The sequence below is a fragment of the Seriola dumerili genome, unplaced genomic scaffold (assembly GCF_002260705.1).
Source record: "Seriola dumerili isolate Sdu_G_001 unplaced genomic scaffold, Sdu_1.0 BDQW01001051.1, whole genome shotgun sequence".
Taxonomy (NCBI): Eukaryota; Metazoa; Chordata; class Actinopteri; order Carangiformes; family Carangidae; genus Seriola; species Seriola dumerili.
This window is the reverse complement of record NW_019175306.1, coordinates 82,038-108,213: the sequence shown is the minus strand read 5'-3', so window position 1 is coordinate 108,213 and position 26,176 is coordinate 82,038. Positions and strand designations below refer to the sequence as shown.

General features: G+C 43.4%; 1 protein-coding gene across 6 annotated transcripts in view; it reads left to right on the top strand.

The window, feature by feature from the left end:
* Positions 1–26,176, top strand: part of LOC111237650 (extracellular sulfatase Sulf-2-like) — a 68,812-nt gene that overhangs the window by 2,755 nt on the left and 39,881 nt on the right. For 5 of the 6 annotated variants that reach the window (XM_022766822.1, XM_022766819.1, XM_022766815.1 and 2 more), the window contains exons 2-3: positions 10,909–10,944; positions 24,512–24,569. The gene's annotated coding sequence lies outside the window, so the exon portion shown is untranslated. Of the gene's footprint in view, positions 1–10,908; positions 10,945–19,157; positions 19,219–24,511; positions 24,570–26,176 lie in introns of those variants that run through there. The other variant, XM_022766818.1, reaches the window with a different exon arrangement.

The window sequence follows — 26,176 nt, the reverse complement described above, 5'->3', positions numbered from 1 at the left end:
CACACACACACACACACACACACACACACACACACATATATAACTCTTAATTCTTAAAATTTCATATAATAAATACTTATAAGAATTTAAATCATCACAGTAAAACTGCAAGGTATTTTAAAAGCAGATTTTCCAGATGTTTTCCAACATGTTTCACAAGAAAACATAAAAATAGCAAAGTTAGTAAGGAACTGAAATGATGCGTGAACAGTATCAACAGTGATCTCTAGTGTCAAACTGTTTGATCGTTTAGCTTAACAACAGAAACTGAATCTCCATCTTGTAAATACAATGTTTTTTTTTTCTTTGCCCCAAACAGCCAGTGGGTCAATTGTACAAACGTTAGCTAACAGCTAACTAGCGATCCACACAGCCACTGTGTATGTGTCTGTGTGTTTTAGAGCTGAAACAATAAATAGACGGAAACCTAATCTGCAGGAAATTTTCAGATAATTCGTAGACCAATCAGTTGAAGGAGAGAGTGTGAAATCCTCAGAGGTGTGCATCCTGGTCACAGTTCAGTTGAAGGTGAAGAAACAGGTTCAGTCCCCCGTTTCCATCTCTCTTCTCTATTTATTTCCTGTGTCGTCCATTTGAGACAAGATGTTTGTAAGACCCAGCAGCCCGCAGTGCGTCATGTAAGTTCCCCCTAAACTAATGACCTATCAGTGCTGGGGGGGGGGGTTATAATATTGACAAGTTTTTGCAGTCAGGAATCAGACAATGATGCTTTGTTTATTGATGTTTCCTATTGATGTGTGTAGTTGTGTGTGTGTGTGGTCTGAATGATGGCCAGTTGTGTCAGTACATGACAGGCAGGGTCGAGCAAGAGAGGTAGGGATTAACAGACAGACAGACAGACAGAGAGAGAGAGAGAGAGAAGGCTGTGTGTGTGTGTGTGTGTGTGTGTGTGTGTGTGTGTGTGTGTTGAGGGGTTTTCCCTCCGCTCTGTTGGAGGTTTGAGAATCTGCAGATATTTTAGCTTCGTCTATCTTTAGTTTGTTCAACATTGAGCAAAAAACTGGAACAGCTTCAGCACAGACAGCTTGTTGTCAAGTAACACAATGTGTGTGTGTGGTAACTTTACAGTGTGTGTGTGATGATGACACTGTTGCCTGAAGCTGCCTCTCGACCTCTTTGTCCTTTGACCTCTCGACCCTGTGTTCCCTCTGTGTTTGTCTGACTGTATTTCCAGTGTTGTCACTCTGTCTCTTCATATTTCATCACCAGTGTCTTCAGCTGGTGTGTGACATGTGACTGTGACTCCACGTGAGCTCAGACTCGTGTCACGCACAGAGATGCTCCACAGAGATACATTTCAAATGAGTTATGGACATTTAAATGTACCGTGTTGCCAAACGTGAGGGAAATGACACAGCGTTGTGTATGAATCTTCACAGACTGTATAAATGCGTTGTTGTGTATTTCACAATATGTTTATCAGAATTTAGCCGTTCAATCCTGCACCTCATTACATAAACGTGATGGTAATTACATCTGTCAGTTTAATGTCTGAATGAGCACAGTCACGTTCATGTAAATGCCACGATGGACGTTTTCAACATGGTTCAAGCCTGAAGTGAAAGAGTTGGTGTAAAGACTGCATCAGCACAGCGTTAAATACACACAGAGATTAAATACACATCTTTGTTTGCCTTATTATAACAGCTGTAATTAATTTATCACTTACTGAAAGGTTCTGTAAATGAGATTTTAAACAATAATACAGCAGCAAACAACTGTTTTCTATGTGCAGATATAGTGGAGTAATGGCGTCCTGACCAGATAACGAAGCGACATGCCCTCTGTGCATGTTGTAATCTGAGTTACTCTGTTCTTTGTTTTGGTAGCCGGTCTGGTAGCGCGTGCATGTTAGTGCATGCAAGTCCCTCCTGTTAAACCACCGGTCCCCCACGCGTCTATAAACACACAGAGACCGCCCACAGGTGAGATGGCTCAGTGCAGTGCGCAGCGTTCAGGTGAAAACGATATTCCAGAATTTCCTCCACTGAAGAAGAAACCACATTTTAGGCTCAAAAGGCCTCAGACTGAGAAATAGAAGGGACCAGCGCACAGGGGGTGGAGCTAACGAGGGGGTTTGTTTTGGTCTGAGATGCTGCTGGTCTACTGTGAAATCAAGTGGCAGTGATGATCTTCTACAGATCCTTAAATATCAGAGAATGGAATCTGTTTTAAAACACAGGAGACAGTGAACCTGTTTTCAGCTGTTGAGATTCTTCTAATCTCCCTATAGAGATTTACATTATTAATATACAGTATGTCTTGTCTGAATGAAGCTGCTGCAGCAGGTGGATCAGGACAGAAGTGTTAGCTGTAACAGTCTGGGTTCGATGACCTCATCATCTCATCGAGTCCTGGAGCTGCTGCAGTGCTGCTGAGCAATACACACACAACCCTGAACACACACACAATGACATCATCACAGAGAGTCGGCTGATCCCGCTCAGCCCTAGGATGAAACCATGGAAACGCAGCCCGGTGACCTTTGAACTTGTCCCACACTGGAACCTGCAGGGCGCACACACACACACACACACACACACACACACACACACACACACACACACACACTCTCACTCTCTCTCTCCGCTTCACTTCGTTTTTGTCACTTTTACTTTTTCTCATTTTCGCTCTTTTCTTTCTTCTCTTTGTTCTTTTCTTTCTAATTCTGATTCATTTAGAAAGCCATGGTTTGAAGCATGGGAGGTGTGTGTGTGTGTGTGTGTGTGTGTGTGTGTGTGTGTGTGTGTGTGTGGGCGGGGTCAGCGGGGTCACATGTACAGATGTATAGAACAGCAGGGATTCTGTAGTGTTCTATAGAAAGGCACTTTTACACGGTTACTGAAGCAGTACACTGTATGTGTGACTGTGTGTGTGTGTGTGTCAGTGTTGGTGGAGTTGCTTAGAATCCACTCAGCATTATTTTTTAATGTGCTCTATTATTTCTACTCCTGATTCGTCTGACAGTAAAAACTTCCCTCAGATTGTCCACAGTCAGACACCAGCAGGGTTGTTGTGTGTGTCTGTGTGTGTCTGTGTGTGTGTGTGTGTGTGTGTGTTCACATCAGCTCGGTGTGTTCACATCCACTCAGGGTGTGTGTGTGTGTGTGTGTAATGAGATGGTAGAATGTACTGAATGTGAGTCCAGACTGAAAACGCAGATAAGCTTTTCCTCTGGAGAGTTTGTGATGGGTCATAGGGTGAGGGTTATTTTCCACCACAGGTGAGCATGTTACCAGGATCATACCTGAGTATGAAGGGTCACCCACCACTCTCAGCTCTTCCTCCATGTTGGATCTCAGTTGATAGTTTTGCTTTATTGCGTCACTCAGACTTTTAACTCAAGGGGCTCTATTTTAACGATCCAAAGCGCATGGTCTGAAGAGCGTGGCACAAGGTCATTTAGGGTGTGTCCATGTCTTTTCTGCTATTTTAACAGCAGAGGGAGATGTCGTGAAGCAGTGTGGGATCATGGGAGTTGCTGTCTTCACCATCACTGCCGTAAGCTTCTCCTGGTCTGGATATCTTCAGTGTCAGTGGTTCAGGAGGTCTAGTTGTTTTTAGACATTTTGATTTAGAAAAGTTACAGATTGTAATTTCAAATCTCGAGTAAATTTCATGATCACGCTCCTGCTCTCCAGAGGATTTACTGACCCCACTGTCTGTCCTCTAGCGCCACCTCAGGGCAAACTTTACTTTTAATTTTTACACTCTGAGAATAAATCCTCAGTAAGTTGCTGTAATGACCACTGCGGCCTGTAGGGGGCGCCTACTGCCCTCCAGGCTGCTGGTTGTGGTTCTGAAACCGAGCGGCTGCAGTGTTTTCTCCGTGTGACTTTACGTGCGCGCCTCGTAAATCACCTCATAAATCTCTTGCACTTTAATTGTCCTTTTCACTTTGTTTCAGTCAGACAGAAGGTCAGTTAGCGTTTTTTTTTTTATTTATGCCTGAACAGCTCTGATTGGTGCGCACCCTCCTCGTGCTGCTCCATGATAAAGCCTTTCCCTCCCTCCCTCCCCCGTCCTCCCTCGCTGTAGCAGAATTGATGAAATTGGTAATCGTTATAGACCACTGCTTTGGAGCGGCTGACCTTCAGAGAGACTCGGAGAGAAGGATGGAGGGAGGGAGGCAGAGGGAAGGAGAGAGAGAGAGAGGTTTTAGTTTTAATGAATCTAAATTCTTTATAGAGCAGTTTTAAACAGTGACGGTCTCTGCAGCAGCAGTGGAGCTAAACTAACTGCACCGTGTGATATGTAGTGTTACTGTTGAACATCCATAACAACATCATTGCTGTTATAAATCGGAGAGAAAGAGGGGAAGAGGAAGTTTCTGCTAATTAAAGAGAAACCTCAAACTAAATCTGTGTTTTTAATTTGGTATGTTTTGTGTAGAGTCACATTTTATACCCAGTCTCAGTCTGAAGTGTCCATCACAATATCTTTATGAAATCTGGTGATTCTGCCTCTAAACTAAGGGTTTGAGTTTTAATTTGAAAAGACATGGACAGATTGAGAACATTTAACCGAGAGAACAACTCTGAATCAACCATCTTTAGACTGGTTGTTACTATAAGAAGGTTGTATATTTAGTTTTCTTATTATATTCCTAAAACATGTAAATTTTGAGTTATAACATTTGGATTTTAGAATAGTAAAAGTAAACGGATGGAGGAAGTGTAAGTGCGTGATGGGTGAAGTCAGAACACGGAGTTGTTGGATCATCAGTGTTGTCAGTGCCTAAAATACAGAGGTGCAACGTCAGGAGAGGCTAACCAGACAAACGCTTGGGGCTTCCAAGGGTAAAAGGGGCCCCCAGTGGCCCCTCATATTGGCATTTAAGGAACAACTGTAAATTGTACTCTGCTGATACTTTGCATGTGAGGCGTTTAGGGGACATGTGTTAAACACCCAGAGTGTAGGATCGCTACCACTAAAATTTACAGGTTCACCAAGGTTGACTTCTCTAGTGAAGTCACTCACTTTCTTTGGCATTATTATAAACACATTTTATTTTTATGAGTGGAGTTGGGACTGTTGGTGTCACATGTGTGTGACAGGAAAAATAAAAACAAAACTGACTGAAAACAGAAAGGACATAGTGAACTGTAACGTCTGGGCAGTAAGTCCACCTCAACCTGACAAACTCTTATTTCCTCCAGCGCTTTCTTCTTCTTCTACCTCTCACAGACTGTAATACAAAGTCCATTTCTGCACCTCTACTCGTCCTCTACATACAGTATAACCTCAGAATCTGTTGGCTCCTGTGTTGCTGCCACTTCGCAGGAATCTGAGTGTTTTGGTGGAGACAGTTGTTACGTGTGAAGTGTCTGGTTCTTGTAGGTTTCAATAATTCAAAAATCTGTCCCCGGCCTGAGTCTACATCTCTTTATTTTACTGCGGCTGATATCACTGAGTGTGTTGTGTGGTGCAGAAGTAGAACTGCTGAATAAAACAGAAGCAGTCAGACATGATCTCATGATGCCCCATCGGATAGGGCCGCACACAAAGAGCGAGAAAGAGAATTAAACTCTCCAGCACTGTCTCCAGGAGAGGTACTGATTAGGTCACTGTCTGTGTGTGTGTGTGTGTGTGTGTGTGTGTGTGTGTGTGTGTGTGTGTGTGTGTGTGTGTGTGTGTGTGTGTGTGTGTCCGCAGGGCTCCATTAGCTATGACATGCCGAGTAGAAATGGAGCAGAGTGATTCAGACTGACAGAACAGGGTGAAGACAGGAAGCGAAGTGCGTTTCAGATGAAGGTCACAGATGATTTTCGTGTCCTGTGGGGACAACCTGTTGGTGGTCGAGACAACGGTTACCACGGTCACAGAGACTGACACTATCCCAAAATACTCCTCCTACTCTCCCTGCCTCACCTTGCAGAGCAGGGACACACCTGACACCGATCACCTGTACAGGTCCTACAACAGCACTTCTCTTCAGCGTTGATTGACACATGGACTCGTCTTTCGGTGAATCTGGGAAACAGTTTGTCAGAGTCGGACCTCACACTCGTACTCATACTCACACCATCAACACAGAGAGGATAAATGACAGAAGAGCTGAGCAGGTGATGGATTTATAGCTTAACTGTCAGGATGAGCCGAAAGAGGAGAGGAGAGAAGATGAGATGAGAGGAGAGGAGAGGAGGAAAGAGGAAGTGAGGAGAGGAGACAAGATAAGGAAAGGAGATAAAGAGAGGAGAGGAAACAAATAAAGAAGGGGAGATGAGATGAGAGGAAACAAAAGAGGAAACAAGGAGGGAAGATGGCGAGATTTAGGAGAGAAAATTAGATAAGATAAGGATAGCAGAGGAAACAAAGGAAGGAACTAGGAGAGGTAAGGAAATGAGGAGGAGGAAATGAGAGGAGGAGGAGGTGAGGACGAGAGAAAGAAACAAGGCTGCCTGAGAAGCTTTTCACTGAAGCATGAAATGAGAATTGGAGGATTTTTACTGGTGGAAAATAAACACTCACAAACTCACACACACAAACACACACATATACACAGTAAGACACACTCTGTCTCATCAGCACTTAAAATTCTGACCCCATCAGTTACCCTCCTCACCCTTCCCCCTCCCAAAATATCTCCTCCTCCCTCGTCACTCTATCTGTCCTGGTGGCGCCTGTGTGTGTGTGTGTGTGTGTGTGTGTGTGTGTGTGTGTGTGTGTGTGTGTGTGTGTTGAGGCGTCAGTGCAGCATCCATCAATACTGAGCAGCAGCGGCAGAATGTGGAAACTGGAGATTCTGTCAGATGTGGACCCTCTGCTTTCTGCTCCTCTCTGCCTCTGTCTCTTCATATCTACAGATCAGACTGATGTTACTGCCTCTAACAACATCACAGCTTCTCGTGTCCTGAATGTGCTGTTTTTTCTCCAACATCACTCATTTACAATAAGAAGGAAACTTCCTGTGCAACAGCTCTGGGTTTCTTGATAGCAATCAACTGTAGAAGTTAAAAACATTTTGTAAAAGGTGAGTGAGCGAACGGACAAATGGCTCTGTAACATTATGTCAGTGAACCTGTGACTGTGGGAAGGTCCAGCTGCAGGCAGATGTCAGCGTCACGCACAAATTCAATCTTGAATCAAGCGGTGACGGTTCTCCGGAGTTTTATGAACTGTGTGAATGTCCTGTGTCAGGGAATGGAAGGAAAAAGAAATGCAGCTGTGAATGTGAATGGAAAAACAGAAGATACATCAGATGAATGATCAATGTAATATTACTAGTGCAGCCAACAATCTCTCACTGTGAGGCCTAAAGTTTAAAATGAAACTTGTTTTTGTGGTTCCTCTGAGGACGATCTGAACCTTATACCAGTTGTAGGAGGTCAGCAATAATCTGTGATTGGGCTCAGACTACAGGTTTTTTTTTTTTTTTTTTTTACAATTATAGAAATCTGGTCCTGGATGTTGGCTTGTACTGGTGTTTGGTCCAGATGATCTGGTAAATGTAGGGTCCACAGATCCAGTCTCAAACTGCTCACAGACTCATCGGAGCCACTCTGATAATATCATGTTTGGTATTTATTATTTATGATTAAGCAATGGTAAACATTCTAGCTGTTGTTGCTACCATTCGCTAGCATACTAATGTTTACAGATTTAAAACTGACCAATTCTCACTGAAGAATTAGACAATCTGTGTCGACCTTAAACATTATCTCATTCAGACTCTTTAGTCTTCTGATTTGTTTTCTTGTTGTAAAGTTGTTGAAGAGTTGTTGCACCACAGGCTCTATTTTGTTTACATCTGCTTCCCCATCAGACCCCAGATATGAGATCATGTGAGGTGATTGCTCTTTGGTTACTTGGCTTTTCTGAAACATCTCTTTAGTTTATGAAGGTTGAAAAGATGGTTCCAATGGTCCGATGATCTAACGGTTCAATGATCTAATGATGATCCAGTGGTCCGATCATCCCATAATCCAATGAGCCAAAGATCCAATGATCCAAGGATCCAATGATCAAAGTATCTAATGATCTAATGATCGAATGATCATCGTATCTCTCAGACGCTGTTGGGAAACATGATGATTTCACCAAATACTACAGATGTTGCTGTGTGTTAACTGACCACAGGAAGTGTGTGTGTGTATGTGTGTGTATGTGTGTCTCATATCAGCTGTAACATTTGTCTCTCTGAGGCAGCAAATAGGGCGATGAATGATATTGCCACAAACATGAGGAGGAAGTGTTACAATGAGAAGATGATTCAAATGCTTCCTCTTTTAACCGTGACCACAAAACTTTACGAACTTGAATCAAGTTGTATTTGTGCCTGAACTGAAGCCAGGTTCAGAGATGAGCCCAGCTTTTTGTTCTTTTCAGCACAAACGTTTCTGCATATGAACACGAGCTGCTGGTCCTCATCCAGGTCTGTTTTTTCATCCAGCGACACATGACAGTTGACGTGACGGTGTTCTCTGTGGAGTTGTGGGTCCAGAGCTCCAGCGGTTACTGAGCAGTGGTTCATTGTCTTGTCTGGTGTGTTTACTCAGTCATGAGGTTTCTGCTGCTTCCTGTCAAAGACGAACAACTCGGTGCAGGTTGGAGGAAACAGTCTTTCTGTGTGCTTTGTCAGAGTAGCAGAGACAAGTTGAGCTGAGTGAACAATGATACAGCTAAAAACAGTGAAATGATTTGACTGACAAAACAAGGTGTGACTCAGCTGATGATCATCAGAGTTTAGGCTGCAGCTCGACAACAGACAGCTGAGCTTCAAGTCAGGCAGGATGGGTTGGAAACATGCGAAACACACACATACAGACACAGAATGGGCCTCATTACTCACTATTTAACAGTAATTTTAACACGTCAGCTGCAGCTTCACAGAGAAGAGAAAATGTGTTTCTGTCCAGAGAACGGTTCAGACCTGGAGTCTGTAGGTGGACCAGAAAGTCTAGAGATCAGGTTCAAGTTCAGGTCGTTGACCTGCCTGAAGACCTCTACTGTGTGGTCTTATTATCCAGCCAACACACACACACACACACACACACACACACACACACACACACACACACACAGACTAAACCCCCCCAGACAGACCACCAGCCCAGCTAATTGGAGATGTTGTATCACCTCCCTCGTGTCTGTTGCTCTTTCTGTGTCTTTCTCTCACAAACACACACACACACACACACACACACACACACACACACGGAACAACCCAGTGGGAATTGGCAGCTCGGAGCGAATTGAGAGAGAAGGCAGAAAGTCATTACTTCTCTCACTAGATTGTGTGTGTGTGTGTGTGTGTGTGTGTGTGTGTGTGTGTGTGTGTGTGTGTGTGTGTGTGTGTGTAATCCCGCCATCAGTATGCCGGTCATGCTTTGTAACAGAAGGAAGGAAATTGAAGAGAGAGAGAAAGAGAGGAGGGAGAGAAAGAGAGGAGGGGGGAGGCGACAGTCCAACATGGAGTTCTTTTGATTACAGATGGTAAATGTGCCTTCAGTCACCTCCTCCTCCTCCTCCTCCTCCTCCTCTTCATCGTCTCCTCGCTCCTTCTCACTCGAGGGATTTGAGGTGGACGTGAGAAGAATCCCTGACCAGGCTGTGTGTGTGAGTGTGTGCTGTGCTGTGTGGTACTCTGTGTGTGTGTGTGTGTGTGTGTGTGTGTGAGATGGTGTTTTTATTACAGTTCGGCTAGCGGTCGTGTTTTTTAAAGCCAGGGTCACAGAGGTCGTCGGAAGAAGTTCAGACCTGAACACACAGTCCGGTACCTGAAGCTCCTGTTGTTGTTTCATCGCATTCTGCCATTAAAGCATCTGAACTCAGCTCAGTCTCGAAAATGACGATGATGAAGAAGAAGAAGAAGAAGGGGTAATTTGTCTGCAGTTTAAATCCTGTCAGTGCCGCCCTCCTCCTGGTTACCTTCCCACCCTGACACCCGTCCGTCATCTTGACGAGCTGCCTTTATTCTCCTGATTTATTCAGTGCATTTCATGTTCACTTAACTAAACGGGCTTCAGTCGGCTTTCTGCTGTGAGATAATTTACCTATTTATATTTTGAGGGCTAATTTACACCTTGTGTGGATGGTGGAGTGGTGACAGAGAAGGCGGGGGGAGAGATGAGGAGTGGAACTGAGGACATGATTCATAGTCAGTATCTTGACCTGTAGACCACCAGAGTGGCTCAGGTTAGGGGATCAGAGAAACTTGATTTACTTCACCATATATAAGCTTAACTGCATTTCTGATCAGTTTTCTACGTCCTCCAAAGGATGCGGCCCCTGAATTGGGACACGTTTTTTTTCCATATACTATAAATAAAGATGGACGTAGCCTCCGTGACGTCACCTACCGTTTTCTGAAGAGCGGTTTTGAAGCTTAGAGTGAGCTGCTCTGTCGTCGCCATCTTGGCAGTGTCTGACTCCACCCCTAACTCCCAGCTAATCCAAAAATGGGCAAAGAGGTGGGGCGTGTGTGGAGCAGAGACTCTGGCGATTGCTGGTTTGCTCTCCCACCTGTCACTCAAAGTGGCCACACCCTCAATTAAACATAACTTTAAGCTTTAATAAAATTTAAACAGGTCAGTTATATAAAAATTCATCCGGTTCATTTAGCAGATTTCAGGTAAACACTCAGAGAAACCAAATCCTGCTTTGTTTGTGACATCACAAAGTTCCAGAAGTCCTGACAGCTCATTTTAATGCTCAGTTTCTGAATACAGGCTGTGTGCATTTCTCTGTGAACTGAGAGCTTTGATACTTTAACAGTATTTCTATAGAACCTAGACTTTATAATCAAAAAAAGACATGGACGTATGAACCGTATGTAACTATATGAACCTTTAAAAACCACCTTTACTATGAGTCTGTGTGGAGCTGCTGTCACAGACTCTCTACTTCTCTGTTAACTGTCTCCTCTGTCTCTGTTTGTCTCTGCAGGTCTGAGTACAGCAGGACGCTCGATACACTCTACAGGTAAATCTGTTTCTGTTCATCAGTGATTCAGCTTCAGTTAACGAGGAGAGAACAGCTGCGGTGCAAACAGAATACACTTTATTTCAAAATATCAAATTGTTAATCAGCATTCAAAACTGAATTATCTCATTACACAAGAAAAAGAAGCAGGGTTGTGTTCATGTTACCTGTTGTCACCAGTCATTAGACCGTCTGAAGATATTAAATCTGATCTTTCTGACACTGCCTTGTCCTGATCTCAGTAAAACCATGACTTCATTATCGCAGGGTAATGAGACATTAGTATCAGCTTCACACAACTTATTATTCTTAGTCCTAAGAACTAAAATAGGGTATTAAGTTTTAATCACAAAAATGTTATTATATCAAGATAACAAGGCCACGAAGCTGTGATGAGCTTCTTTGGTCAGAGCAGAGAAGAGGTGTGTGTGTGTGTGTGTGTGTGTGTGTGTGTGTGTGTGTGTGTGTGTGTGTGTGTGAGTGTGAGTGTGTGTGTGTGAGTGAGTGTGTGCAAATGACCAAGGCCAGACTTCCAAAAAAGTCTGTGAAACCAAAAACACTCTCTTATCACGAGGACACAGATGGGAGGAGACAAGGCCAAGTGATAGAGGTGACAATAAGTGTGTTTTTTTTGTGTGTGTTTGTTACAGATACACACGGATTGAAACACACACCCTCCTTCATACACACTCACACACACACAGTCCTTTCCCTTGTTGTGACCCAGTAACAGGAGCCTCACATTCTCACATTCCTGATTAATGATGCAGGTTGGACCCAAACAATGAAAACACACACACACACACGCTAGCAGCCTAAAACACTTGTACATCCACTTCAGCACATCGACATGCAGCGCGCTCACACATGTGAAGTCATCACATCCAAACATTCTGCTTGAAGGATGAAGGTGGTGCATTCAAGGGCATTCAACAATGGTAGTTCCTCCCTGTTTCCACCTGTCCTTACCTCAGAGTTTGCAACCCACAGTTGTGCAAACTTTCAATGAGTCAGACTAATGTTGTGTTGCTGAAGTGAAACATCTTCACGTGTTTTAGGACTGACTGAGGTAGATTTGTGCATGGGGTATCAATACTAGGTCTCCCAGTGTGTTGGAGTGATGGCTGGACTTGACCTGCTTGAGGTTCTTGAAGAGGTATTTAACCTCTTGTGAGGTCACCTCGTTGACTTATGGTGAGTTTGGGCGTTAAGCAGCCAGGGGAAGTGATCTCAGGACGGTGTTGTAAGTTGCTGATAAGTGATCTTGTATACTGCTTGTCTACGACGACCTTGTGCGTTCTTCACTGCATTGACCTGCTTATGTGCTGGTGTTTGCTCCTTCAGATGGACAGGCCTCTGCCTCAGAGTGTTACAAGGATTCAGTGTTTGTTAAAGAGTTTTTCAAAAGGAACGACAGTGTTGTTCAGTGTATTGTTGTTTTCTTCCCTGTCTGTTCTGTATCTTGTGGTTTTGACAAACGCCCAGTTTGTGCAGCCACATGTTTTGAAGTGCTTCCCTGATATGTTACGTTCCTTCTCCACTGTCGTTGTGGACACGTTCTGAACCTGGTGGTGTCCTGAGTCACCTGAGTCAGATTATAGTAGGGGAGACAACTTCATGAAAAATAGTAACAGAAAAATATCTTGGCCACAGCTGTACAGGTTGTCGTATGTCAGCTTACAGAAATAACAGCTCTTAAATTGACATATTTCTTCAAACTAAAGTTGACGTCAGTTGGACAGATGTGTCTCTGGGTCAGTGTGAAACCAAACAGCAAAACACCCGGGCTCCTAAACAGGAATCAGCAACATGAACATGATGTCAGGGTGAATGAATGAGGTGAAACAAAATAGTTAATAGTAAGAATAATAATTCTCTCCTCTACACCAAAAAAAAACAAACAAAAAAAAGCAATCTATGCAAAATCTGGCCTCCACACTCCCTCAGCAACACACTGCAGCCACCTCCACTGCTTTAACGCAGGAGTTCATGCTGTATTAATTAAAACGTCAGCATATTTAGTTTAAGATAGAGGGATGTTGGAGCAGCATGGGGGGGCTGCTCAGGGGTGCTAAGTTTGCTTTTATTAACTTCAGGCCACATCCACACTCATACGTTCTCATTTTACGATCTCTGTCCAAACGACCGTTTTTGCTCCGTATCAGAAACGATAACACACCTGAAAACACGTTATCACATGACCAGTCGTGTGCGAGCCGGTGTAGACAGGAAGTAGATCGTCTACTCTGCAGCTTGCACAAAATACTACGCACGAGGAACAGCAAAGACAGGTGTAGCATTAAAATACAGAATTTAACTGAACAACAGCTGCTAGCAAAAACAACAAGGTCAGTAACGCTTGTATTGCGTTAATCAGGGAGCGACTGAGGGTGTCTACCTCATCGTTTCCAAAGGTCTCAGTGTCTGTCCGTCCAGACTCCAGTGTGTCAAGGACAGGTTTTAAAATCCTAGCTGAGATCTGCAGAAACTGGCAGCTCATTTAAATCAGTGCTTAAAACATCGCAGTTTGCTGAAGCTCACCAGTAAATCGCATACATAATATTGGAGCCCGACCGATATTGGATTTTTGGGGCCAATGCCGATATTGATATTAGGGAGTAAAAAAAAAATCTGATATCGATATATCTGCCGATATATAAACACATGTAATTACAACAGGATATTTTACAGTTTAACAATAAACTTTATTGTCCAAAATGACATCAGTGCACTGAAATGGTAAATTTCACTGGGAATTAAATAAAATAACTATAAAAATAAATAACTATAAATAAAAACATGAGATCAAATGATAAACCGATAAATAGGTTGGGCTCTACATAACATCTTTGTTTTAATATATTTTATCACTGCAGCACTTCTTTAAAATGGTGTCTTAAATCTCCTACCTGACTTACAAATATTTTTATTTATTTATTCAAATTTGTTTTTATTGTTTTGTTTAACACTATTTTAATTTCCTTTTGTCTGAATGGTGCTGTATGAATAAACTCGCCTTGCCTTCGAACACAGCGCTGGACCTTTCAAACTAAAACAGGTCCAGCAGAGTTTCCCAAAGTCTCTGTTTTAGGGGCTCAAAAACTCCAGAGTACTGTGGACTAAAATGTGGACGTAGTCTTGAACATGAAGTGGCCACATGTTCGGCAGTTCGGATCAGGATCTATGGGGTTTGTTGCTTGAACCACAGCCGAACTTTCCACCAGAATCTATTGAAATCTTCTCAGATTCTGTGAGCAGACAAACAAACTGACCAATAAACATAATGAATCCACATCGGTGCTTCCGACTGTCATAAATACACAGATCAAGAGAAGTGATCCAAACCTTCAGATTAAACAACAACTGTAGGAGGCAAAAACAATAGAATGTAGTTCACGGCTGTAGGTGTTAGTGTGTAGTTACTGCGTGTAGTAACAAAGAGTTGTATCTGTGTTGTTAACGGAGCGAAGGTGAAACAGTGAAGACGATGAGGCAGTGAAAGAGTTTGTGTTTGAGGCTGAACTGCAGAAAACACAGATGATTCTGGTTCAGCTCCAGATGACCTGCTGCACTCCTCCACATTCCTGTGTGTGTGCGTGTGTGTGTGTCTGTGTGTGTGTGTGTGTGTGTGTGTGTGTGTGTGTGTGCGCCCATGTGTGTGCGTGCATGCGAGCGTGTGTGTGTGTTTCCCCACATGTGTTTCTGATCACTGAGCGGAGACGGAGCGAGAGGTGGAGGAGATGAGACAGAAAGCTCAGGAGGCGTCGTGTCGACACACCCGGACGTCTTCTTCAGTTTTCATGTCACACACAGTGGAATGACTGACTGAATGATTGATTGACTGTCTTATTGATTAACTGATTGGTTGATGGATTGATGGATTTAGATGTCAGATGGAGTGCTTTCATTTTGTGAATTATAGTCTCAGTCTAAAATGTGGAAAGCTCAGTGTCGTGGTCCCTGAACGTGTCGACATTCCTCCTCTGAGTCCATCTACTGAAGGCTGTCCTTGAATTAAGATTATTATCATTGATATTATATATTATAGCTTGGGAACAGCAGTTGGACAATATAAAGACAAATGTCCAACTGCTATTTCAAAGTCAGAAATCAAGTTTCATGTTTTTATCATTAACGTCCTTCGTCTGAGTTTTTCATTTGAATATGGTCAGGGATCATTTCCTGGTCACTCTGGTTCACTGTCTCCAGTCAAATCAAATAAATAAATACATTTCAAATAAGGTAAAAGAAAACCCATGAAAATTGAAAAACAAAATGAGATAAATGGGAAAAATGTTTCAGTTTTTGTTTGGAGTTAAAGGTTTAATATTCTTTCAGAAATAGGCCAGAGGTTCATCAGGGATTTGATCAGCCATTGTTGTAGATACACACACACACACACACACACACACACACACACACACACACACACACACACACACACACACACACACACACCACACACACACACAGTCGTGTATCATCATGTTGTTAACATGCCATGTTGACAATACTTTCTCTTGACGGCAGTGACCACTGGGACTGAACCAGTACAGCTGTGCAGTGTGTGTGTGTTTCCATTATTGTCTATTATTATTAGTGTCTATTATTGTAGACAAAGAGCTGTTTGAGGGTTAAACCTTGGTTTTATAGAGTTAGATTTATTATTTATTAATATATTATATTATTATTATAGCATAGAGAGAGAGAGAGAGAGAGAGAGAGAGAGTGAGAGAGAGAATGGAGGTACAGACAGGTTGTCCAGAGCTCAGAGGAAATTATTTGCAAAATTCAAATGTTGTTCTCTGCTGTCATCAGCTCTGATCTGTGATCTGATTGGTCGTCTGAGCTCAGTATTCAAACTCACGTTAGATTATCTGTTTCTGTCACAGCTCTCCTGAAGACCAAAGGGGATGTTTGTTTCACTGTTATACGTGGAATAACTTATCTGAAGCCTGAAAGTGTGTTGTTGGTTATCCAAGAGCGACTGTTTCTGGAAAGAGCTGGTGAAAACCACAAACTAAAGTCTGTAACCCTAAACACAAAGCACAGCTGAGGCTGATGGGAAATGTCATTAGTTCTGGAGGTGTTAACAATGAAAATGAAACATTGGTTAGCTGCAGCCTACCTCAGCGTGTAAGACTCTAATGAACACTCAGCTGATTACCTGGTTAAATCTAATACAACAGCCTCTGTCATAAATCCTACATTCATCAGTTAGAAGCTTCATGTTGTTAATAAACAGCAGGAAATCAATAGTGAACCTGCTGTCAGGTATGAATCTGCTGCTGCTGCTCATGAGTGTGTCTATAGGAACATACAGTACTGTGTGTGTGTGTGTGTGTGTGTGTGTGTGTGTGTTTATGAATATGTGTGTATGTACAGTAGAAGTGGGTGTGTGTGTGTGTCCAGTGGTCATGTCCCAGCAGAGCTCTCCTGCTCTCCATCAGTCTATTTCTGTCTCTGAGTAGGCAGGATGGATGAACTGCCCGGAGGGATGGAGAGGGGGATGAAAAGAGAGGAAGATGGAGAGAAAGAGAGCAAGAGAGAGAGTGAGTGCTGGAAATAGGGGAGGAGGTGAAGGAGGAGGAGAGTGTGTGATGTATTTTCGTCCTCTCTTGTTTTGATCGACCTGTGTCGCGCGGTGAAGCTCTTTGTGTAGAATCTGTTTTGTTTACAGCTTGTAATAAAGTAATTGGAGCTGACTTCACTAGAAGATATACAGAGAAAGGGGGTGGGGGGGGGGTAATACTGTAATGGAAGAAATAAACAGGCTGTGGATCGAGAGAGTGAAGGAGGAGGAAGAGGAGGAGAGAAGGATGAGGACAAAAGAAGATGATGGGCCAAACTGTGGTCTGAGAGATTAGAATTTAAAGGCCCCATATTGTATAAAGGTAGGTGTCCATGCGTTATTTGATTATAAAGTAGGTCTAAGTTCTATATTAATACTGTGAAAGTATCAATGCACACACACAGCCTCTATTCAGAAACTGAGCCTTAAAATGAGCCACAACAAAGCAGTCGCCTCTCTCACCCAAGCCCCACCCACCTGGATCCGTCATTCAACTTCGCAGGATTTGGTTTCTCTGAGTGTTTACCTGAAATCTGCTAGATTTTATTGGATCACTCAGAAAACAGTCAGCCAATCAGAAGAGAGGCTCAGGGACCAGTTGCACAAAACACCTTTGGTTAAGATTTTCCTTAAAATCTGAGTTAAGGTTTCCTCAAAATAAAAGCAGTTGCACAAAACACCCTTAAGTCTTCTCCTCTATTCTCATTTCTTTAAAAAGTTCACTTAATTATTCAAGGTTTTCTCTTTATCTTAGTCTTATACTCCCTCAGCTAAACCTTAAGTTTCAAACTTACGTGGAAAACTTAAAGTTTTTTGTGCAACTGGCCCCAGAACTTTTTTCAAACTGTCATTAACAGTAGGAAGACAAACAGCTAGAAAACAGGCTGTAGCCTCACTCACAGTAAAGGATGGTGGTGTGGTTGGCTCAGACATGCCTGTGATGACAGCAGAAATTACTTTTTCACTTTGGTTAATTTTTTGTGTTAAGTACCTGCACTGCAGGGAGGTGTAGTTTTTTTTTAAGCTCACACAGATATCATTGTTTAACTCGATTAAGTTCATAAAGGTTTCAGCCAATATGAAGTGCTGCTGTTGATCCTCAGTTATCTCGGAGTACTCAACCTCATTTCAGACAGACAGATGAAAGAAAAACTGAATGAGAGACTCAATATTTGAAATATGGAAATGTGTCCCCTCAATAATTGTCAGTGACCTTCCACCAGCTGAAAGAATGACTCATTCCTCTCCCTCCATATTCACTCTAAGACCAACCTAAGTCCTGTTTCCTGACTAAGACGTCTGGACAGGTGTGTTTTCATGGAACAGGATATAAGATGATCTGGGTTTTGATTGTAGAATAGTTAGTGAAAACACACACCTGCTCACAGGTGACACATGTGTGGACATCACTGCCCATGATAACTCGCTTTCCATCTGAATGTAGCACAAATTTTAACTTATGATAAATCAGCAGAAGAAAATGCAAATTTTTGTTTCCTGCTAATATATGCAGCAGCTGGTGGCGTCAATTTTGTAGTCCGTGGGTACGTCCACATTAATACGTTTTAGTTTTTAACACACGACTGTGGAGTTTTTGAGCCCCTAAAACAGACAAACAACAAAATGCATATATATCACTTTTTGTAGGATCACAAAGCGCTTTACAGACAACAAAAAAACTAAAGAATTAAGATCAGTGCAAAAACATAGAAAACACACAACACAGAGATACAATAAAACGCATAGGAAAGCACTATAATGGGCCGTTAAAGTGCTTTACAGAGCCATGAACAATTCAAATCAGTCAATAGAATTGCACAGAAACATACCACACAGGGGGACAGTATAGCATCCAATAAAATATACATAGTTTATCCAAAAGCCTGTTTAAACAGGTAAATCTTCAAGTGCTTTTTATGACTCCACAGTACCGGCAAACCTTAGAGGCGCAGGTAGAGCGCGCCACAACCTGGGTGCTGCGGCGTCAAAAGCTCCATCACCGCAACTCATGTTTCTTCTCTATATCTGTCTCCATTTCTCTGTCTCTCACATTTTCTTTTTCTTGATACATCAACTTTTCCATCTCTGCCAAATGTAAAACAGCTTTTTTTTTTTATTCCACTAAGTTGTTTTAAATGCACAAATTGAAAATGCACATGAAACAGGTGGATAGAAACCAGAGAGAGTGTACGTGTGGAAGTCAGCATGAGAGCAGCAGGTGTGTTTAAGCAGATTGTAGGTTCCTGATGCATCTTTCCCTTTTATGCCTGTGGTGTTTTTTTCTGCTCGTGTTCACACTGAAACGGACAGAGAGGAGCGATGCAGGAGACACCACAGAAGAAGAATTGTGCTGGGAGAGAAGCTAAGTTTAAAAACAAAGGAAAAATACCAGCAACTGCAAATATAAAATTTCACATTTAGTATTCATGGTTATTGATTTTAAAGTTCAGTTCTTAAAAAATAAAGGTATCATGGACAGAAATACAATAAATATAAATTATATATAAACTGCAGCTGAGCAGTTTGAGAGAAGTGAGAAATAACCCGTGTCCAGGTGTCTTCTTGATATATTCTTGTTTTCATCTCACAGGCTCGAACATGAAAATCAAAATGCCAGCCAGCGTTTCCTTTCAATGAACACATCAGTTTATCTCTCAGAGTCAAACATCTTGTCTCCACTCGTCTCTCTGACTCACTGTTTGGTATGTGGGACGTCACAAAGCTTTCAGTCGGCATCATTAACCTGTCGGTGTGTTCAGCTTCATCAGTGTAGAACTGTTTCCTCTTCAGCTTGTTGGCGCTGCTCATCCACACGTCCTCTTGAAACAGGGACTCGTAGGGGAACGATATCAGCTACCATAGCTAGTTGGCTTGCTTACTGCTAACTGTCAGTCAGTAACCGGACAGGAAGTTAGGTTGAACCGTTTCCATTTTGGAGTCTGGTGAAAGATGTGTGTGGATTTACTTTGCTGCTGAGTTCACTGATCACAGCTGTGTCACAATTCAGGGGCCGCATCCTTCAGAGGACGCAGTCTATGAAGGCTTGGCCCTTTGTAGCCGTCGTAGACCACGATGGCAGAACTGAACTGCGGGGGATTTTCTGCTTTGCACGGCTCCTGTCGCCCTAGCAGCCTTGACAACATATGCGTGTTTTTTTTCACAAAAACTTGGGGTTTTACGGCCCTTGGTTTTAACACTTGTACCATTAGCTGTTGAATTGAGCTGAAACCAAATACTTGCATTTAAAAGTATAATCCTCTCCCTCCATATTGTGGTGTTGGTTGCTGCCGTATTATTTTCATTACTGACACGCAATGAATGTAGTCGAGTCAGGTCGAGCTGATCATGTAGTGGAAAAGGGCTGTGAGTGAACATGCACAAATGTTCTTTAAAGATGTTTATCTCTGAATGTGCTTTTCTTTGGTTACAGTACAAACTCCCCGTCCTATAGGAAGGTGGAACAACCAATTCGTGAAATTTGGGAGGTGTGCGACCTACTATATCCTGTTCTTCAGCATAGATAACACAGGCATGGTTGAGTATTGTTGCAGAAACATTATTCTTATCTTCAGGTTTAAGAGCAGAGTCGTGACCTGACTGAGGGCGACTGAGGCGGTGGCTCAGTGAATTCACAGTGCGGCTGAGAGAGGCAGCAGCTGCTTCTCCTCCTGCTCTGAGGGAAACAGCTGCTTGTATGGTGGAGAGTATCGCCTCAGGGACTCACAGTGACACACACACACACACACACACACACACACAGCTCTCCTGTGTGTAGGTCAGCAGGCTACCAGGTGTAGGTGGAGGACAGGTGAGAGGAAAGAGGAGGTGGGAGAGCAGAGGGAGGTGAGGAGGAGGAGGAGGAGGTGCTGAGTGTAACTCATGACCGCTGCTTCATTCAGCCTCCAGCTATTTGTAACAAAAAAAAAGATAAATAAATAAAAAAGACAAATGTCCCCTGCTCTGCGGAGGACAAACTAAATCTTCCCTCTGGCTCTCTGCTGCTGCTGTTTCAGAAACTCTACACCAGAGAGGGAGATTACAACAATGCAGAGAAAGACTGGAGATAAATCCTGGGAAACACTCTGTCCTTGGGCTCTGTGATGCTTTAAAGCTTCTATATATAACATCCACAAAACCTCTCTCATGAGTGACACTAGTGGCTGTTAAGGGAACTGCACTCAGCGTTCTCCTGATGGCGAGTCGGACCACACGAGACTGAACCTGACCCATGTTGGTAGATGAGGTAGCTAAAGTTACACTGTTACAGGTCGGTTTAGGTCTGGCTATGTGAGACTATAGTTTGACTAACGTTTTGTTCTTTAGAATAGAGTCAGTGTTGTACTGGGAGTCGTTTGTTGACGTTAGCGGACTCCATTTGTAAGCTAACATTAGCTAGTGTTGGGCAGTGTTGGTGCTGCAGGGAGCACAGGAGAGACACTGAGGCAAAGACCTTGGGACGTTGCGAGTCCTTCAGCAATGAAAACTACAATCACTTACAGACTGTATCTAAACTGTATGAAGAACTGGGTCTGATAATAAAAACCTTTACAGGACGTTCACAGTCGCTCTATTGAAAGAACATTTGATACATTTTTTTTTTTTTTTTGCAGCAAAAGTTCTCATAAGCCCCTTTTCCACTGGTCAAAAAACCCTCTTAGACCCACTAACATTGGGCTTTTGTCAGCAATGGAAAAGGGAACAATCAGCATTCACACCTGGGTTAAATGACTCTGCAGTAGCTTATGAGCTTATGAGCTCCAGCTCCGATCGGCTCCGATCAGCCTCGATGTAAACAGAACACCCGGGTGAACCCGCTATTTTTCGCCCATTTCCCAGCTGTAACGCCTCAGAGCACAGACACTGTAAACAGACCCGTCACCTGTCCATCACGGTGCTGTTAAACCAGAAACACTGCGGCTACACTGCGCTAGGGGATAAGAGAGTGAGCGCAGCTTCAAAATAAGTTATCAATACACGCTATCACCAATCGAAGCGTCTCGCACGGAGGCCGAGACACTTTTACAGGAGCACCAACCCGGGATTCAGATGTGACAGATCCGTTTCATCAGTTTGCACAGCAGCTAGCAGCTCACTGTCTCTCCACTGTGTCTGCGTGTGCGCTCTATAAATGCATGTGATGACATCACTCTGTGCGGTTGTTTGGGTCCTCAGTCCGAACAGAAAGACAAACTCGACCGGCAGCAGAAAAGGATCAATCGGCTTTTATTAGCATTGAAAAAAAGAGTATATAACTGCTAATTTTGGTGGAAAAAGGTTAATAGAGTAAACACAAACACACACACACACACACACACACACACACTCACACACACACACACACACACACATAGATACACTGAAGCAGCAGAGAAGAAGAGTCGCCTGGAGAGATTCTCCATTTCCTGTCAGCCTCGCCAACTTCCTGTCACCATATTGATTTACTGTTCCATTACTCTCCCTGTGTGTGTGTGTGTGTGTGTGTGTGTGTGTGTGTGTGTTTTTCCCCAAAGGCCTGCATCTCTGGCATACTGCCTCACTGGAGTAATTACAACACACAGATACACAGTCTCAGGTGGAGGATGAGCACTAGCAGTTGTTACCATGGTGTCACTATCTCCGTGCCAACTGACCAACCATCAGGGAATGTGTGTGTGTGTGTGTGTGTGTTTGTCTGAGGTGGAAAAATTGATGTATAAAAAACTGAATTGGAAACAGACTGAGTGAATAAATCAGATCAGTGTGGAGCGATGATGTTATTAACACATGAAGCAAACAAATGTCAGATCTCCATCAAGTTTTTCATCATCTGAACTTTGACTGGATCTCTTAATGACTTTATCTTCTTCCGTGGTGGTTTAACGGCAGCAACAGGAGAATCAGCTCCACTGAAAAATTAGCGTGTTCACCCGGATGTTGTGTTTGCATCACTGCTGATCTACGCCAGAGCGGATAAATACCCCTGACTACTGCCGAGTCGTTTGATGCGGGTGTAAATGCCGATTGTACCTCAGTGTTTTTGACCCGTGTAAAAGAGGCTTTACACTAACTTGTAGCATGTCATGCATTATTTGCCTAATAACTTTATTTATTGTTGTTGGCGATGCTCTCTTACTAATAATTACTGTTAACAGGTCCTTTATAAATCTAGATGATTTATTTTATACAAGACATCCTTAGATAGGCTTCATGAAGTCTGCAGAAAACAAACTGGATTATTCCACAGCAAAACATAAACCGTTTACAGGAGGTCTGGAACTGCTGAGCGTCCTGTGGATCACAGACAGGTTGGTTTCACAGCTGAGCTCTAATGAGCCTCTAATGTGAGTCTATTTTGGTTGGTGTAACATGAAAACATTTGCACGCCTCGGGCTGCAGGCTGGTCACAGTTCACGGATTTCAAACAAGAGAAAACACGAACACGACAAGTGTTTCCTGTCGACAGAGATTCATTGAATCTGTGAGCTGAAACATGATCGGACCATCAAACTTTTAACGACATAAAACCACATGAAAGGACTGAAGCTAAAATGAGAGTGTGAAGACAAAGTGAGACCTGCTGTCAAAAGAAATCCACAGTGAGTGTTGGGAGGAGATCACTGTGTTGTGCATCAGAGTCCCACCCACCTCTCTAAAGGGTCCCGCAGAGCGGCGACCTATGACCTGCATCAACATGTCAGGATACAACACTGTCCTGTTCCTCAGCACAGATGCTCGTCAGCTCTACAGAGAAGCAGAAATCTTTTCCACATCTCGAACACCTCTGCGCTACTTTGCCCTTCACAGGCAGAGAGGAGTAACTACAGGAGCAGAGAGGGGGAGAAAATAACACTGATGGACAGTAAACTGTAACACAGAGAGAGGTTATAATACTTTCATTTTATGACTTTTTAGGTTTTAGATTGAGATGGGAGAGCCTTTAAACCGGCTGCGGAGATCGTCACAGAGCCGGATTGACGTCTGTGTAAAAGGAAGAGCTGGCACGTCACGGCTGATTCCTGAACACTAGCACACTATCTAACATCAAACTCATGGCGGCTTTGTTTGGCTCAGTGTAAACAAGCAAAGGCTGCGAAACCAGGCGTCTTCTTAATGACAGTATAGCGGGGTCTCAGATAATGGAGCAAGAAAACAGCAAGCAGTGTTTTGCTTAGTAACTGCATATAACAAAAAAAACTGTTTCACGGAAGTTACACATTTCTATGGCAACACATTTGTTTATATAGTAAAACAAAAAACAGTAGAACAGGTTTAAACTCAATTTGACCAAATGTGTAGTTGCTGTATTTTGCTTTTTTAGGGCTGTTCTCTGACTACTTCTTAGTTTTGCGGCTGTATGTCTCACTTACTTCATACTCTCTGAACCTCTAGAGGGCGCTCGTCAGGAAACCTGGTTGTTTGGGGGGAGAGGTGGAAGTGTTTTTGGGGAGGACAGTCTTGCACATGAGGTGAAAAAATCAGAGGAAACAGTCTCCAGCAGTCCTTTTACTCACTCCATCTGCTTTCAGTTGTTACACAGGGTCTTCATCAGCAGGTGAAGTTGAGTTTGACGAAGTGTCTACACAGGAAGTGTCTCAGCCGTGTCTCTAAATTGTTCTTCTCACACAACTTCCTACGTAACTGCTCACATTTTACTTTCACTGTTCACACTCAAAACGCGACCTGAAGCTTATTTTATTTCTTGGGAGTTTTTTTTATTTTTATTTTCACTGGTGATGGTGAACTACACTTAGTACTGCGCCTGAACGCACCAACCACTCTCTCTCTCTCACACACACACACACACACACACACACACACACACACACAGAGCAGAGAAGCTGCTGCTGTTCAGACGTGGCGCGACTGTTAATTCTTGACCTTGGAAACGGTCAGCATGGAACATTTACACTCCCATGATAACTGAGTGCAGCCTGAAGGGGGCGCTGTCAGGACTGTCGCACTGTTGGTGCTGTTTACTGATGTTGTCTCTGTTGTGTTTGTGTGTGTTTGTTTCAGGTCTCTGCTGAGCTGAACATTGTCAAACACCGGTTACACTCCAGAGCATCTGCACAAGGTAACACACACACACACACACACACACACACACACACACACACACACACATACACAAAACCAATTAGTAATTAGTCTGTGTGTGTGTGTGTGTGTGTGTGTGTGTGTGTGATGAATTTTTTGGTTTGTTGGGCCGCTACAACTGGTTAGTCACCACATCCATCATCAAAACACACACGCACACACACAAGCAGACACACAAATCACTGAGGTGTTTGTTTCTCATCTGTATCCATGGTTACATTTGGGTACATTTGGTGTGTGAAAAAGCTTTTACATAGCTGATAGTTTGTGTTGTGTTGTGTGCTGTTGTGCCGCAGCAGTTTGTGTGTGTGTGTGTGTGTGTGCATGTGCGTGTGTGCCTGTGAGTCTCTGCTCTGCAGGTTCTGCTGTTTTCATGTTTGAATGTGTCGGTCAGAGCAGCCAGAGGTCAAAAGGTCAAGCAGCGCTGCAGCTAGTCTGCTAACTGATTAGTTCAGCCTGCTGCTGGCAACGAGGCTGACTGCAGGAGGCACACACGCACACGCACACACACAGACAGACACACACACACACACACACACACACTGCCAAATGATGCCAGAGGCCCAGTAGGCTGTAGCGTGCCATTGCTCTCTCTCTCTCAGTGGATCTTGTTTCTGAGGCGCCTCAGTGGCTCAGTCACTGCACAAGTTGGAAACTTTCCCATTCTTCCTCCTCCTCCTCCTCCTCCTCTTCCTCTGCTTTATATGATCAGAAGTTGAAACCTGAGTGTTGTCTTCATGTTTCTGCTGTTTTGTAGCTCAGATATTAAAACCTTCAGGGTAGCTACAGCTGCACCATCGATGTGTTTATGTGAAAACTCAGCTGCTCGTTCAGCCTGAAGATCATGTGTCTGGTGATGTGGAGCTGATCACCAGCATCGTTGCCTGAGGAAGATCACTTCTGGTCTCAAACTTCATGCTGACTGATGATGCAAGGGAACATGAATTCAGGTGAAAACCTTTTTCATGTAGGGTTTCATCAGATGAAAGGTTTTGAACAGTCGAGGGCCAGGGGCCACGTCAGCTGTGAGCTCTGTGTGGATCCATCTTTATCTTCTTTTATCCAAACCTGAGCCCCTCGACAACACAACACCTCAGTGCGAGGTTTACTGTGGTCGGTCCACGCTGGTTTCTGCTCCGATTTCCTCTGTCATGCTCGGTCAGAGTCAGGGAGATAGTAACGATCCATTTGATCCGTGCAGTGTATCAAACCTTCCTGACAAAAAGTGCTGCAACATTTTCAACTCTTTCGAAGAGTGACGCGTCAATGATGTTTCCTGTTGTTTTATACTGAAGGCCTAAACACTGCGCTCAGCCGTGACCTTGGAAACAAGTCTGAAGTCCAGATGCATTTACTCACTTGTCCCAGAGCTGGTGATCACATCACACAGTCTGCATCAGCAGGTGGAGGAGCTCAGGTGTAGATGACGTCTCTCCCATGTCGCCTTCAACAGTGAGGCTTCGTCCACTCAACTACATTCTCGTTTTAAAACGAAACTGATCTCCGTCAAGAAATAATCTCCATCCGTACTATCACACCTGAAAACACATATCACATGTCCATTCACGCACACTGGGCATGTGC